At 47.9% G+C, this 16388-nt stretch overlaps 1 pseudogene; it reads right to left on the reverse strand.

The window, feature by feature from the left end:
* Positions 1-207: 207 nt before the first annotated feature.
* Positions 208-11477, reverse strand: LOC123813353 (annotated as a pseudogene).
* Positions 11478-16388: the final 4911 nt, after the last annotated feature.

The raw sequence follows: 16388 nt of genomic DNA on the forward strand, positions 1-16388 counted from the left end.
TCAGCAATGGTTGGGAGGGGATGGACTGAATTTAATGGCAGAAGGGTCCAGACCTTGTCCCTCTGCATATGACCAATGAGTCCTCCACCTGCAGTGAGCTGCAGACACGTCACACAGCATGGCCCAGATTTTCTTCCAAAACAACTGGGCACATGACTTCATTTTCAAGGCTCTTCCACTCTGAAAGATGCTCCTTTACCTCTGTGTTCAGGTCCTGGCGCCAGCCTGGGCCATTCTCTCGCTGTCTTGAGCCTGAGACAGCAGCACCCCGAGGACCATCAGCACCAAGCCAGCCAGGCCCATGCGGATGAGATTCCCCACTGTGTAGTCCTGGGGGTGGGAGTCTAGGAAATGTGGACAAAGATGTCAGAGGTCTCAGCAGACACGTCCCCCTGGACCAGCATTGCCCATCCAGTTCACCAGTCTCCCCCTGACAGACAGGACCCTCTGCAACCAGCCCCACAACTGAGGATTCTCCTGTCCACCACTCTTGTTATCTGAGCTGTTGTGTGATGTGCTGATGGTGTCAGCTGCTCCTTGAAAACCATAAAGAAGTGGGTGCATGAGGAATTGATCCTGCTCAAGCCAATTGCCCTCAAAACACTCCTGTTCCTCATGACGTGACTGTTTCCAGCCCCTTTGTGAACCCTCTCTGCTATGAGGATACTGTCTATTGTCATGGGCCCTGTCAGTCTCCTGGGGACTTCTGAGTGCAGACTTTGCTCCTGAGACCATTTGGGACATTTGTTGGCTTTGTCCTGCAAATTCAAGTTCAGTGAGAAATGTGGTCTCTCATTACAGAATATAGCACATTCTTCTAATCCCACCCCCACCCCCCTCTGTGGGAGACTGAACCATCCAAACTCCCTCTTGTGGAGCTGAGAGCTTATATTTATTCAGCAGCTGAGGACTCAGGGCCCATAGGTGTGTCTCATCTATACACTCAGACATATATGCGGTACTCGAACAATTCTTGAGCTCTAAGTATAGATAATTTTATGACTAAAACTTCAAAATGCATCTGAAGTCAAAAGTAAACCTTTTAGAGCATGCTTTTAAAAACCCCTTAATAAGGGGAGGTGGGAGAGGATAATGGGGGGATGGAGGAAGTGTTTCCAGAACAACTATGAAGGGCACATGGAGAACTCAAGGAGGGGTGGACACTGGGCATGTAAGTGAGGATGGCTGGGGGAGGGAGTGGAGGGGAGTAAATGCAAATGACCATAATTGAACAGCAATAAAAGAATTTCTGAAAGAACCTCTTAATAATAAATGGTTATTTTTAAAATAAATGGGCAAATTTAACACAATCACAGTTAAATAGGAGCAGAATTTCCTTTCTGAAGGCAGAAATATTTCTAACTCAAAATTATACATGCAACTATTGCCTGAAAGTCCTCAGAAAGGAGCAGGAACAGACAAGGGCCCCCAGAACCACAGATCAGACAGGGGAGCCCTCAGTGTGGTTGAGAGCCCCCAGCTCCTCCTGAGCCTGGCACAGCCCCTCCTCACTGTCAGGTGAGCACTGAGTGCTGGTGGTTCAGGTGAGCCCTGGGGCCTGCAGAGCTGGACACCCAGGGAGGGAGTTACTCTCTCAGGAAGAGAGCCCAGTGGGGCAAGGGGGAGGGGCAGGGGCTCAGACTCTGAGATGAAGATGCAGGAGGTGAGTGGGGGAGGGATCTGTCCTCTCTGCTCAGTCTGATCACCTTTCTCCTCACTTCTCCCACATCTCACTCTACCCTCCTGCTCTTTCTCTGCTGAGATTCAGAACAGGGGGCTCAGGGGTGGGAGGCCCTGTCTCTTTCCACCTCTCAGGGGCTGGAGCCCCTCTGTGGAACCTCCTGCATTCCTCATGTATTTCTATCCCTGACTTTCCTAGGGACAGGGCCCTGAGCTGGCTGAGCAGAGAAATGACAGGGTCAAGGGCCTTACCTGAGACCAGGAGCTCCAGGGGATCACTGGGCAGTGACAATAGGTAGGGGTTGCTGTGGTTTGCGCTGTAGCACCTGTAGGACCCTCCATGGGCAGAGGTCACAGGACCCATGGAGAACTCTGCCTGGTGCTGCTGAGCTCGGGACTGTGATCTGAGACGCAGGGGTGGATGGGCTGCCCCTTTCTTGGACAAAAGGAAAGTGTCCCTCGGGCTCTGTGACTGACACAGCAGGGTCACGTTCTCTCCTGAGACCACTGTGGGGCCTGGCTGTACACTGAGGAAGGGTTGGTCATGGAGCCATCCTAGAGAGAGGGGAGGGGGTAAAGGGGCTGCTACCACCTAGTTCTGACCTGAGAGTCACCAGGCCTCTTTCTGAGGACCCTCCTCTCTGTCTCTGTTTTCTTTGCATCTCCCTCTCCCTCTCCCATCCTCTGTCTCTGTTTCCTTCCCTCCCTGGGGACAGACCCCACACCCCTTCTTCTGACCATCACCACCTGAGACCCCCAGCAGGGCCTGAGAAGACTCTGGGTCCCTGACTAAAACCACTGGCTCCTCACCTGCCACCAGGATGTCCAGGGGGTCACTGGGGGCCGACCACTCAGAGGAGAGGTTGTGTCTACCATAGCACCTATACTGGCCCCCATGGGTACTGTTCACAGTGCCCAGGGGGAAGCTGGCCTGAGAGAGCCCAGCCTGGGGCTGCAGGACAGAGCTCTGGGGGAGGTCCTGTCTCCCCTCCTTGGACAGAGCGAATTTGTCATAGACGAGGTCAGAGAGACACCAGAGGGTCAGCCTCTGTCCTGAGCCCACAATGGGGCCCTGCTGGGTCAGGAGGGAGGGCTTCCCTGAGCCACCTGCAGGGAACAGACAGGAGTGACAGGGCTGCTCCTGCCATGAACCCTCCTTCTGGCCTGGCCCCAGGTCCCCCTGTCTCTCTCTGTCTGTGTCTCTTACCCCAGAGCCCTTGTTGCCCTCACCCCACCTCTCACATGGAGTTCCCCTCCCTGCGAAGACCTGAGTAACATGTCTATAGACTCAATCCATGCAAGAGGCAAAATAAATTTTTTTTTACCTGTGACAAGGAGCTCCAGGGGGTCACTGGTCTGTGACCACACCTGGGGTCTGTTCCTGTAATACCCATAGCATCTGAAAGTCTATCTGTCACTGAGGGTCACAGGACCTGCAGGGAACAGGGCCTGGACCTTCCCACCTGGGCCTTGCTGTGAGTCTAGGGTCCAGGAGAGCCCGTCTTCTTCCGTAGTCAGAATGAACCTGTGAAATCCCTCCAGTGAACCACACTGGAGGGTCACATTCCCTCCTGAGGTCACAACAGGGCTTGGCAGGGCTGAGACTCTGGGTTTGCTGTAGTAGAATCCTAGGAGAGATGGAGGCAGCATGTTAAACGTGGCTCACACCTCCCTCATGTCCCCCAGGGCTGGGCTGTGAGGGGGAGACTCCCTGAGAGTATCCTTCTCCCCAAGGGCATAGCCTGAGTTTGAGACCCCTGAGTGTCCTCTCACCTGTCACCACCAGCTCCCGGGGGTCACTACGCTCTGACCAGAGACCTTGGCTGAGATAGTAACACTGATATGTCCCTGCAGTGTGCTCTGTCATGCGTGCGATGGGGAACTTGGTCTTGTTCCCAGGATGCAGTGGGATCTGTCTGTTCCAGGGTGCCCTCTGTCCCGGCCTGCCCTCTTTATCCAGATGGAACTCCTGGACCTGCAGGGTCCCCTGACACCAGATAGTCACGGGGCTCAATCGAGGGTTCACAGGGCCTGGCTCAGCCCAGAGGGTGGGTTTGGGGAGGGTCCCTGGAAGAAAATCAGAACCTGAGTCACAAATCATTTCCACCCCCAGTGTCCAGATCGCAGACCCAGGACCTTATCTGATATGTCCCATCCATGACCCAGAACTTATGTTCTCCACCTGAAGCTACCTGATGGGGAAATACCTTGTCCTTTATGTGGAGAGGGTCCTGGGACCCCAGAGACACACTCACCTGCCTGCACTGGGGTCCTCAGGCCCACACTCAGCCCTGCAAGAGAGTCCCTGTGAGAGATTTGCCCTGAATCCTGAGCAGAACCCTCCTCCCCAGGAGCCTCCTGAGTCGTGGGGTCCTGACAGAGCAGGGTTTTCCCTCCCGCCTCACATCTCACCAAGGCAGAGCAGGGCCATGAGGGCAGAGGGCATGGTGTCTCCTCTCTGAAACCAGTCCTGTAGAAGCAAGAGACCAGGGTGTCTTGAGGGTGATAGACACATAGGGCGTGGTCACTGGGAGGTTGGCTGTCCCTGTCCTGGACTTGTCATGTCAGCAGCCCCTCAAGAAGGGGTCAGTGTCTCCCCAGAAGTCCACCTCTCATTCTCATGATGGAGGAAAAAATAGAACTGGAGCTTCCTGAGACACCCCTTGCAGGTGAGGTGATCCAGAACACGTCCTTTCAGTTCAGAGCCTCTCCCTAAGGGGCCCATTCACCCTCTGCTGGCTTTCAGTACCTCCTTGTGGTCCTCCCCATGGACAGTGGGCACCCAGGCCCTGGAGACACTTCAGGAAGATGGCAATCCCTGTGCCTGCAGAGCTCAGATCAGCATAGACACAGTCTCCTCCTCACTGTGCAGTTTGGGTGAGTGTCACTGTGAGAATGACCACAAAGGAAAGATATAGAGGAATAGGGGAAAGACACACACCCCTCCCTTTGCCCCAGAGTGCGGCTTTCTTTCTATCATAGCCACCATCACTGAGTTCTCATTTTTCTTAGCAACAGCATCCACCCACCTTCCTGGGGACAAGCCTCTGAGTGATCTCTGCCCCTTAGTGTCCCTTGTTTCTTGGTTCAAGTCTCCTCCTCATGCTGTGGTCCTGCTTTCAAACATCACAGGATATTGATTTGGGTTACAGTCCTGATTTTTCCTTAAAGCAGATATCTACTTAAATACTCATCATCCAATGTCTATGTGTCCTTGAGAGATAAAGTCCTGTCCCTGCCTCAGTCTCCTCATCTGGATCATGTTGTCACAAACCCCAGTCCCCACAGTGACTGTGGGTCAGTGGTGCTGGTTCATGGAAGGGAGACTTCCATCTCCAGACCAGATGAGGACATGAGTGGGCTGGGACATGGGAAGATCAAGGTGTCCAGGGTCAAGGGCAGGAGTGTAGCATCCACCTGAAACCTTGTCTGCTCTGAATACCAAGCACAACTATTTACGATAGCTCTACATTGTGTAGGCACAGACATGTCTAGGAGAGAGAGATGAAAGTTCCAGAAATGGAGAGGGAACCACAGTGGAGAACAGAGACTGAAACTGAGTGGACTCTCAGTAACCAGGACCATCCACAGGTCACAGGGAGGATATTCCCCCTGAGTGATCAGAGAGGGACTCCAGGACCTCACAGGAAGTGGGTCAGGGAGCAGGTAAAGGCTGGAAGTGTGGTCCCTGCTGTGTATTTGTGTGTGAGCTCTGGGATGTCTCTGCCCACTCCCCCAAGTTCATGGTCAGCAGTGAGCAGTCTCCCCTGTGTGTCCTGAAACAGGCTGAGTCCAGTATGTCAGCCATGGGTGTCTGTCTCAAGTGTGTGTGTGACCCATTGGACCAGCCCTGGTGGGCAGAATGGTGAGCAGGTGCTGAGCTTGAGAGAGTAAATGGCATGGGGCAGGGGCAGCTGCCAGAGACCCTGGTAAGCCTGACTCCCAGGACAGCCCCTGAGAAACTGATGGAGACCAGGTGTTTGAGAGGAGAGACTTCCTACAAGAGTGGACAGTGTGGAAGTCTCAATGATGACAGACAAAGCTATGGACACCGTCTACTGATACTGGGGACTGTCCCACTCAATGAAAGAGAGTCAGTGGGAAATATGAGAGCAATGGAAGATGATCATGTGTAAATATCTAAAAAAGAAAAGGAGGATTTAATTATTTGAGCCAGGAGTGTGAATTGTTTTACAGAAGAATATATGGAGTTAGAAATCTGACAGATGAACAACCCAATAGATGGGCACATAAAAACAATCATTCCCATCATGGATGAGACAGAGCTGAAGATCCAATTATGAAAGTGGAGTATGATATTGAGGACATTTCTAGAATGCAGCATAGGGACACCAGAACTTGGGAATGTGGGTACCAAGGGTTAGATAGAAGAAGGCCAATGTCATATTGATTATGTCAGAAGGGAAGAATTCAGCATGACATTTTGTAACAGCTCCAGAGATAAATATTCAAACATCTTATAGAGATGTGGAAATACCAGCTGGTGAGAGGGGGCATGTATGCAAAAATGACTTCTGTATCTTGACCTTCTGTGGTAAATGAAGAAACTGGAGGTTAAATGAAAACACAAAGACGTATCCTATACTGAATTGTACACTTTAAAATGGTTAATTTTAGGCCCTATGTGGTAGCTCAGTTGGTTAGAGCATCATCCCAGTATGCCAAGGTTGTGGTCTCAATTCCCGATCAGGGCACACACAAGATGCAACTGATGAATGCTCAATGAGTAGAACAACAGGTCTAGGTCTCTCGCTCTTTCAAATCTATAACAGTTGTGGGGGGTGGGAATGGAGGAAACTGTACTTGAACAACAATTAAAAAAGTTTAAATGGTAAAATCCAGTAAATAGGAATGAAAAATATTTTAATCAGTTAATTTTTTATGTCAATTTCAATTCAAATGGGCTGGGGTCCTGAATTACTTCTTAGAGGAAGTGCACATCACCATAGTGACAAGCTCGCTGGGACCAGACTTCCTCTTAGCAAAGAGGACACCAGAAGACAGTGGGGACACCCCTTCCAGGAGCAGATTGTTAGTGAAGATTCAGCACTGAGCCCTATTAGCTTTAAGAGACAAGGTGACCGTGTCAGCCAAGGCAGTCCCTAAGTGGGAGCCTGTGTCTCCTCTGAACCCCACCCAGTGAGGCTGAGTCTCCAGGAGAGAGAACAGATTTCTGGGGAGAGAGCCTTAATCACATGGGACGTTTTTCTCTCTGAGGAGTTGAATCACACACTTTAACTGAAATGGTAGAGCATTTCCAAGTTACTTGATAAAGAAAGTGAGACTGAAATAAGGCCTTTCCAGCAAGTTTTTAGATATTGTCCTATGTTCACACTTGTTGAAAGGAGTGGAAAGTGATGTAATTCAGTTAGAAGAACAAAGACATGAAACTGGAGAAAGTGAGATGCAGCAGCAAAGGAAAAGGGCAAAAACAAAATAGAAAGAAAAATGCTTAATCTCTATTATGTGATCTACCAACTTACATAATATTTGACATGTCAATGGCATTGAAAAATAAAAATCATTTGTAAAGAAGGAAATGGTGTCATAAGCTACATGGGTATATCTGAAAGATAAGGGAAATAAGTTACAAAAGAACAAAACAAAACAAAAACCACAGACACTTTTATCAACCACATCCCCCTACCCCACCCAACTTGCAAGCTTGCCCAAGGTGGTTCCAGTGTGTTTTCCATACCAATGGCCTCCCTCACCTCACACTTCAGACTGTCCTGAAATCTCTCAAACCACTAGCACCGAAACCCCAATCCATGTCCTAGTGAATGGGGCACAGGTACACATTTTCTCTAAGGCGGGTACTTAAACATAGAGCTGTGTGTCTCTAACTGGGTAAGTGTAATATATTTGCTCAATTGGTGACTATAATTTGCCCACCTACAAGTGAAGTATTAGAATGCTATCAGCTCACTGTTCTCTCCCCCAAAGGGATGGTAGGATTTTCCCCTTGGCATCTCATCTACTTGCCTTGAGACTGTGGTCCTGTACTTTCGTGGAAAATCAGTTACAACATTTCTAGCTGAACAGAAGTCCCACAGCTATTTGTACATTGAAGTAGAAATGATCATTACACATAAAAGGGCAGGCAGCTTAGGTGTACCCTGGGGCTGTCAGACTGGTGTGACTGGTGTCCCACACTGGCTTGTACTGTCTGTGAAAGTCAGTTTGTATGTCAGTTCCTGACTCTGCATGAGGACCTCACAGGGGCACCTCCAAGTTGGGCACAAAGGGACCATAGATACCAGAACATGGTAAAATGCCAAGAACCATTGTTTTATTAAGAGGAATTCATTGGGGTGACATCAGTAATAGAATCATATAGGTTTCAAGTGTGCAGTTCTCTAATACATCATCTGTATACTGCACTGTGTTTTTAACACTGGGTTTTCCCACACACTGCAACCCAGGTGATCCCTTCAAACAAACACATCTTGATTTCCCCCTGGCTGGTGTGGCTCTGTTGGTTGGAGCATCATCCCATAACCAAAACTTTGTGGTTTTGATTCCCAGTCAGGGTATATACCTAGATTGCAAGTTCAACCCTCTGTCCAGGCATGTACAGGAGACAACCAATCAATGTTTCTCTTTCCCTTCCTCTCTCTCTAAATAAGCAATGAAGTAGTGTCCTCAGGTGAGGATAAAGAAATAGCTTTGATTTCGAGTGAGGAGGTTCCTGAAGAAAGTCCACAGGTGCTATCTGAGGAAAGGTGAAGGCATGTGGGGTCCAGAGAGGGCACTTGGGATTTATCTCATATGGCCCAAATGTGTGTGATGTCAGCTCATGGATTTATTAAAATAGATTGCATGCTGTGCACTGAGTTGATAGGTACTCCATATGAACCTCAACATGTGTGTAATTAGAAAAAAAAGGAAAATGTATTACCTGAAAGTTCAGGGAGGTGTGGACATGACCATGTCATGTGGAACCAACACTAATTTAACTGAAATGGAAAAAGGTAGGAACCAGACACATGACTCAACAATGGTCAGGGAAAGATGGGCTGAATTTAATGGCTGATGTGTCCAGACCTTGTCCCCCTGCATATGACCAATGAGTCCTCCATGTGCAATGAGCTGCAGACATGTCACTTGGGATGCCCCAGATTATCTTCCAGAACTTTCCGGGCACATGACTTCATTTCCGAGGCTTTTACTCTGAATGGTACTCCTTTACCTCTGTGTTCAGGTCCTGGTGGCAGCCTGGGCCATTCTCTCGCTGTCTCGAGCCTGAAACAGCAGCACCCCGAGGACCACCAGGACCAGCAGAGCCACACCCATGCGGATGAGATTCCCCACTGTGTAGTCTTGGGGGTGGGAGTCTAGAAAATGTGAACAAGAGGTCACAGAGGTCACAGCAGACAAAGTGACCCCCAGATCCTGGATGCTCACCCAGCCCACCTGTCTCCTCCTGATAGACAGGACCCTCTGCACCCAGTCCCAGAACTGAGGATTCTCCTACTCACCACTCGTGTTGTCTGAGCTGTTGTGTGATGGGCTGATGGTGTCGGCTGCTCCTTGAAAACCATAAAATGGGCGCATGAGGAGTTGATGCCACTCAAGCCAATTGTCCTCAAAACTCTCCTGTTCCTTATTATGTGACTGCTCCCAGCCCCTTTGTGAACGCTTTCTCTGCTGTGAGGGCCCTGTCTGCTGTCATGGGCCCTGTCAGTCTCCTGGGGACTTTTCAGTGAAGGCTTTGCCTCTTAGGCCCTTTGGGACATAGGTTGTATTTGCCCCAAGAATTCAGGTTTGGTGAGAAATGTGGTCTCTCATGACAGAACAGAGTATGTTCTACAGAGTAGAACTACAGAGTAACTACAATCGTAGTTAAATGGGAGCAGAATCACCTTTCATAAGGGAGAAATGTTTATAACTCAAATTTATACATGCAAGTATTGCCTAAGAGTTCTCAGAAAGGAGCAGAAACAGACAAGAGCACCCAGAATCACGAAGCAGACAGGGGAGTCCTCAGTGTGGGTGGGAGATCCCAGCTCCTCCTGAGCCTGACACAGCCCCTCCTCACTGTCAGGTGAGCACTGAGTGCTGGAGGCTCAGGTGAGCCATGGGATCTGCAGATTGGGCTCCCAAGGAGGAAGCTGGTCTGTATGGAAGAGGGTCCAGTGGGGGCTGGGACCCCAGGGGCTCAGACTCTGAGATGAAGATGCAGGGGGTGAGTGGGGGAGGGGATCTGTCCTCTGCTCACTCTAATCACCTTTTTGCTCACCTCACACATCTCACTCCACCCTCCTGCCCTTTCTCTCTGTTGAGATTCAGAAAAGAGGGCTCAGAGGTGGGAGGCCCTGTTTCCTTCTACCTGTCAAGGGTGGATGCACCCCTGTGGAGCCTCCTGCACTCCTCATTTATTTCTGTCCCCAATTTTCCTAGGGTCAGGACCCTGAGCTAAGCGAACACAGAAAGTATAGCATCTCGGGCACCTCACCTGAGACCAGGAGCTCCAAGGGTTCATGGGCTGTGACCACACCTGGGGGATTTGCCTGTAACAGCCATAACATCTGAATGTCCACCTGTGGCTGGGGGTCACGGGGCCCACAGGAAATTGGACCTGAAACTTCAAATTCAGGTGTTGTTGTGAGTCCAGGGTCCAGGAGAGCCTGTTCTTCTCCTTCCTTAGTCAGAATGAACCTGTCAAATCCATCCCATGAGCCACACTGGAGGGTCACATTCCCTCCTAAGGCCACGGCAGGGCTGGGCAAGGCAGAGAGGCTGGGTTTGTAGTAGGAGAATCCTAGGAGAGAAGGAGGTAGTGTGTTAAATGGGGCTCACACCTCCCTACAACCCCCAGGGCTGGGCTGTGAGTGGGATACACCCTGAGAGCATCCCCCTTCCTGAGGGCAGAGCCTGAGGCTGGGACCCCTGAGTGTCCTGTCACCTGTCACCACCAGCTCCAGAGGGTCACTGTGCTCTGACCAGACACCTTGGCTGAGATAATGACACTGATATCTCCCTGCATGTTGCTCTGTCATCTGTGTGATGGAGAACTTGGCCTTGTTCCCGGGATCCAGTATCTTCTGTGTGTCCCAGGGTGCTGGCCTTCCTTCTTTATCCAAGTGGAACTCCTGGGCCTGAAGGGTCCCCTGACACCAGAGGGTCACATGGCTACCCCTGGGAATCACAGAACCTGGCTCAGCCCAGAGAGTGTGTTTGGGGAGGGTCTCTAGAAGGAATCAGAGGCTGGGTCACAACATATTCATCCCAAGTCCCCAGATCACAGCCTCAGGACCCTCCCAGATGTCCCCCATCTGTCATCCCAGATCTGATTTTCTGTTTTTTGTTTTATAAACACCTTTTTCTTTGCTTTTAGAGAGAGAGGAACAGAGGGAGAGAGCAAGCTTAAGAGAGGGAAACATCGATATAAGAAATGTCAGGTTGCTCTCCTGCAGTAGTTCCTGACCAGGAATTGAGCCCACAATCCTTCACTTTGCTGGACCACACTGAACCATGGAGCCACCCAGCAAAGTGTGTGATCTTCTCCTTTTTTAGATGGTCAGGCTGTGCCTACTTGTCAATGAGAAAGTAAAACCTTGTAGTTCTGGGAACAGACTCACCTGTCTGCACTGGGGTCCTCAGGCCCACGCTCAGCCCTGCCAGAGAGTCCCTGTGAGACATTTGCCCTTAATCCTGAGCAAACCTTCCTCTCCAGGAGCCCCCCTGAGTCCTGGGGTCCTGACAGAGCAGGGCTTCCCCTCCTCCATTCACATCTCACCGAGGCAGAGCAGGGCCATGAGGGTAGGGGGCATGGTGTCTCCTCTCTGGTCTGGCTGTTCAGAAGGAAGAGACCACAAAGTCTGCAGAACAGAGAAACAGACTGGGTGTGGCCAGTGGGAGGCTGTCCCTACTTGTCTTGGTGATGTTACCTCAGCAGTACCTCGAGAAGAAGAACAGTGCCACACCAGAAGCCTGGTTGTTGTTTCCAGGATCAAGCAGCAAACTGATTTGGAGGGTCCTGAGATGCCCTTTGCATCTGAGGTGACCTAGGGCATGTCCTTACAGGTTAGAAGCCTCCCTGAAGGGGTCCCCTTCACCCTCTGCCCAGCCATGAGCACCTCCCTGTGGGGACCTTGATCACCCAGGCCCTGGAGATGCTTCAGGAAGATGGGGGTCCCTGATGCAGAGATCAGATCAGCAGAGACATGGTCTCTGTCTCACTGCAGTTCAGGCAAGAGTCACTGTGACAATGAGCACAAAGGACCAATACAGGGAAATAGGGAAGGACACATGCCCCTTCCCCGGCCCCGGGGTGTGGGTTTTCTATCACAGCCACCTCATGAATTTCTCATTTTTCTTAGCCAGAGTGTCCACCTACACCTTCCAGGGAACAAGGCTGACTCATTTCTGCCTCCTCAGAGCCCTCCTCTCTTGGCCAGAGCTGCCCCCTCATCTTGTGGTCCTACCCTCTGCTCTTCTGCTTTTGGGGACAATGAGTGAGTTAGTGTTCTAATTTTGGAGACAAAGCTCATTCTTGTTTATATGCTCCTCCATCATCCACTGCCCTTTTGATATCCCACAATAACATTGAATCTCTGAGCCTCAGTTTCCCTCACAGGCAACATGTTGTCATGAACTCCACTCCTCAGAGTGGATGCACAGTGGTTGTGCCTGGGACCTGGGAGGGATCAGCCCTCGTTGGATTCCAGATCTGATGGAGATGTGTGGGCTGAGATGTGAGAACATCAATGCTTGTGACTCCATAGTCAAGGTGGACAATGGATATGCCCCCTTGGGAGTCCCAATCTGCTCCTAATTTCTGAAATATGCACCACACACACTGCAGAAAAAGAGAAGCAAAAGTTCCCAATATCAGAGGCATCAACAACAAATAAAACAGACCAGAGCTGAGTAGTTTCCACTGCCTGGAACAAGCAAGGGGTCATGGGAGTCCTCACATGCAGGGAGGGGATTTGGAATGAGAAGAGTGTTGGAAGCAGTGTTTCTCCCTCCCTACAATTAGGACCCTGGAATATCTTTGCCCACTGACAGGCCATGGTCAACACTGAGCCACGTGCCCTGCATGTGTGTGAAGCAGACTCCATCCAGTCTAGTCTGACATGGGCGTTTGTCCAGGTGTGATTGTGAGGCTCACCTTGGAGCCATCCCTGCCAGGCACCTCACAAGTAGATGTTAAGTTTAGTGAGTGCACACAGTGGGGCAGGCGCTTTAGCCCTTTCACATGTGAGTATCAGGAGAGCCTTGGGAAAAACTCTCCATGGACAACTGGGTATGAGGGAGGTGAGTGTTCCACAGGAATGGACACCAAAGAGATACCCACAGAATCTCACATACTGGTGTGAAAGACTGTCCACAGAGTCACTGAAGGGACTAAGGTTTCTGAGAAAACACTAAGAATATACAAAACTCAATTTTAATGACTTCATTTATTCATTTTTAGAGAGGAAGGAAGGGAGAAAGAGAGGGAGAGAAACATCAGGGTGTGGTTGCCTCTTACCCACCCCCTACTGGAGACCTGACCTGCAACCCAGGCATGTGCCCTGACTGGCAATCAAACTGGTGACCCTTTGGTTTGCAGGTCAGCATTCAGCCCATTGAGCCACCAGCCAGAGCTATACTAGTTTTTTAAAAACTTGTGTTTTGATTTTTCTTATTGTTCTGCCATGCACAGATATATTTTCTTTTATTTCAATTAAGTCCAATTTCTAATCTTTTTTTTTTTTGCTGCTGCTGCATCTGGATTTTTAATTACATACTATTTTTAATGTAAACTTTTATTTTCAGCTTTATTGAAATATAATGGAAATATAACTGAATTACGTTTTAAAACTCATGTTTCTTTTACAGGCTTCTGTTGCTCATTTATTTACCTATCTTACATTTAGAAGTATGGTTGTAATTTCATCCTCTTTCCCCCAAGTGCATCTTTGTCCAGTGATTTAATATTTCATCCAATAACACACAAAATTTCCATACTTGAATATACATCTGAACTTTATATTACATCGTCCTTACCTATTATGTCCACATCAAATTGTTTTAGTTACAGAGGAGTTATAGTGTGATAGGGACCACCAAAAAATAGGAGTTGTCTTCTGGAGGGTGGGCCTCTTGTAGTATAGGCTTCCCCTGCTAGGTGAGTGTTCTAGGAACCCATCTGTATCAGTGTACCAGCTGATGTTGTTATGAGAGGCTGTGCTCAGCTTCACTGAATTTGTTTTGAAGACTCAACACACTTGCCCATTTCACTATGGGTGATTTACAAGCGCTGAGTGTCCAGTAGTTGTTGAGCAAAAACAGCATGACCCCAGTGCCCCACCCTTTCTACTCACCTGATCTCACCCTGAGTGAGTTTTTTTTTCCTAGATGAAAAAAGATTTCAAAGGGAATTGTTTTGCCAATATGAAAGAGCTAAAACAAAAAAGGGCAGAAGTACTAAAAGCATCAAAATCAACAAGTTCAAAAACTGTTTTGAGCAGTTAGAAAAACGTCTCAATAGGTGTTGCATCAAATGGAGAGTACTTTGAAGGTGGCTGAAGTTTAAACATGTAGGAATAAATACACAATATTTTATGAATAAATTCTTGATTTTTTAGCCCCCCCTCCTATACTTTAGTTTCTGGTTGAGCTAGTCCTCCCCTACCTTCACAGCTGTACTTTTTATGGTGTTTTCCTACATTTTCTTAGATTTTTGTTTTTCATGTGGACTGTAGTAACAACTTCTTTAGTTCTTGGTATACTTTGTGGACTGAGGTACATTTATAAATTAAAATATTGGGAGATGATGTCTTTATATGCTCAGTCACCATTTCCCTTGATAAAGCATCTGTCCATCAGTATAAGTCTTTTCTTCTGCTGTTCAGAGTGTTTTTGAAAGGTATACACATGTGTTTGTAAGTTTTATGCATTTTGTATTACATTTATTCCTTAGGATTTTAAAGGTGAGGTTGTGATTTCTTTATGCATAGAAAAGCTGTTGGTTCAAATAAGTTAATATTATATAAATTACTTATTTTATTTCATTTTTTACTGTTGACAGACTTTTATCATTGAGTCTCTAGGGTTTTCCAGTACACTTCCCTTGATATCCCTCCACATATCCCTCCCTGGTATTCAAGGTCTTCAGAAAACTAGCTCATCCTGCCTTTCCATCCCTATTTTCCACTCAATACCCGTACCAGTATAGAACAACTACCAGTCAAATAAGGGCAGGTTCTTGCATTGCCAAAAATTCAGTTAAAAAAAAAGGCTGTAATCCATTCTAAGTCTTATAATATACCCTATGTTTTTTCTTGGCAACAAGCCTGGTTGCTGAATTCATAGAGAACTACACAATTTTGTGAAAATAGAGGAATTTTAAAGGTGTGTTTAATTTGGAGAACTTGTGCTACTGCAAAATAATATTTCAAAAGTACAAAACAATAAGAATAAGCTCTAATTCCAGGGCAGGGTTTCAAGAATTTTCTGTAAGAGTGGATGGAACTGGATGACATGTTAGGGCAGCTGGCCCTTTGGTTTTGACCTTTTCTTTCCCTTGGACTTCCAGAACATTCTCACATGCTTTTTTCCACATCATAGCTAACTGTGTACTCTGTAGGCCCCTCTTATCTGAAGTCTCTGCTACCCCTTAATATATGCAGGAAGTTCCAGGCAAAAACCAATGTTCAATTCTTGTTCTGTCTCATTCAGACAGCTCCCTGCAGATGGTTCAGAAGTGATTTCTACCATTAGAGAGCTACTGTGTTAAGAATTGTGATTGTTTAACTTTCTAAAACAACGTTTTTTATTGAATTCATTGGATGCTGCCTGGAATGATCTGGAGCTATGGTCTGTCTGGGCAGGGATTAATCATGGTTCAGCTGTGTTCTTGAAAGGACCTTCTAATTTCAGACTGAAACAAAAGATGGGAGAGAAAAGAGGAAGCAGACATCGAACCAAATGGAGAAATATTTTGTATTAGGGTCCAGAAGACAAAGAAGTAGAGATGTGCCAGAGGGCTGGGAGTCAATTTAACAGAAGATGAATTAAATCCATTGAATTTAGGGTTCTAGGCACATCCTTTTAGCATCCCATTTCATATCTCTCTGGGTGAATGCTGCTTTCATACTAAATCTGGTTGACAGTCTGTAGGCCTCAGGATCATGTGGACAGTGTCCCACTTCAGGGATGTCCATGTGTCTCTCTCCACATTAGTGCAAGGACCTAACCTGAAGCAATTTCATCCCCAAACTGTGAATAAGCTAACAATCCCTGGGGAAAACTCAAAAAATGGAGGGCTCACAGCCCATGAATACCTTCCCAAGCATTTCTCCCATTAACCTCAATTGTCAGGAAACAAAAATCAAGCAAAGGAAAAGAAAAGTGTTTCTTTGGGACTAAAAGAAATGGCAAATCCAGGCACACTGATTCACGTAGAAACCAAATTAGTGTCTTACTGGAGAAAAATTCACCATATACATAATATTCTCATCAATTTTCTTTGAACACTCAGATAAGTAGGTCTGAGAAGAGATTTGTCTCAGGACAGAGTGAATCCCTTGGCTGATCCTCAACCATTGCTTAACTGCACAGAACTCAAAGGGAAAGGGGAACCCAAGGTCCATATTGATCATCTCATGTCCAGTCAGCAGGCATGGGAATAAACTCAGTCCTGGATTAGCTCTAACTCAGACTTCATTTCAAATTCATTCAGCTGAAGGCTA

Source organism: Phyllostomus hastatus, unplaced genomic scaffold (genome assembly GCF_019186645.2).
Source record: "Phyllostomus hastatus isolate PE091 unplaced genomic scaffold, TTU_PhHast_1.1 phas_contig_151, whole genome shotgun sequence".
NCBI lineage: Eukaryota > Metazoa > Chordata > Mammalia > Chiroptera > Phyllostomidae > Phyllostomus > Phyllostomus hastatus.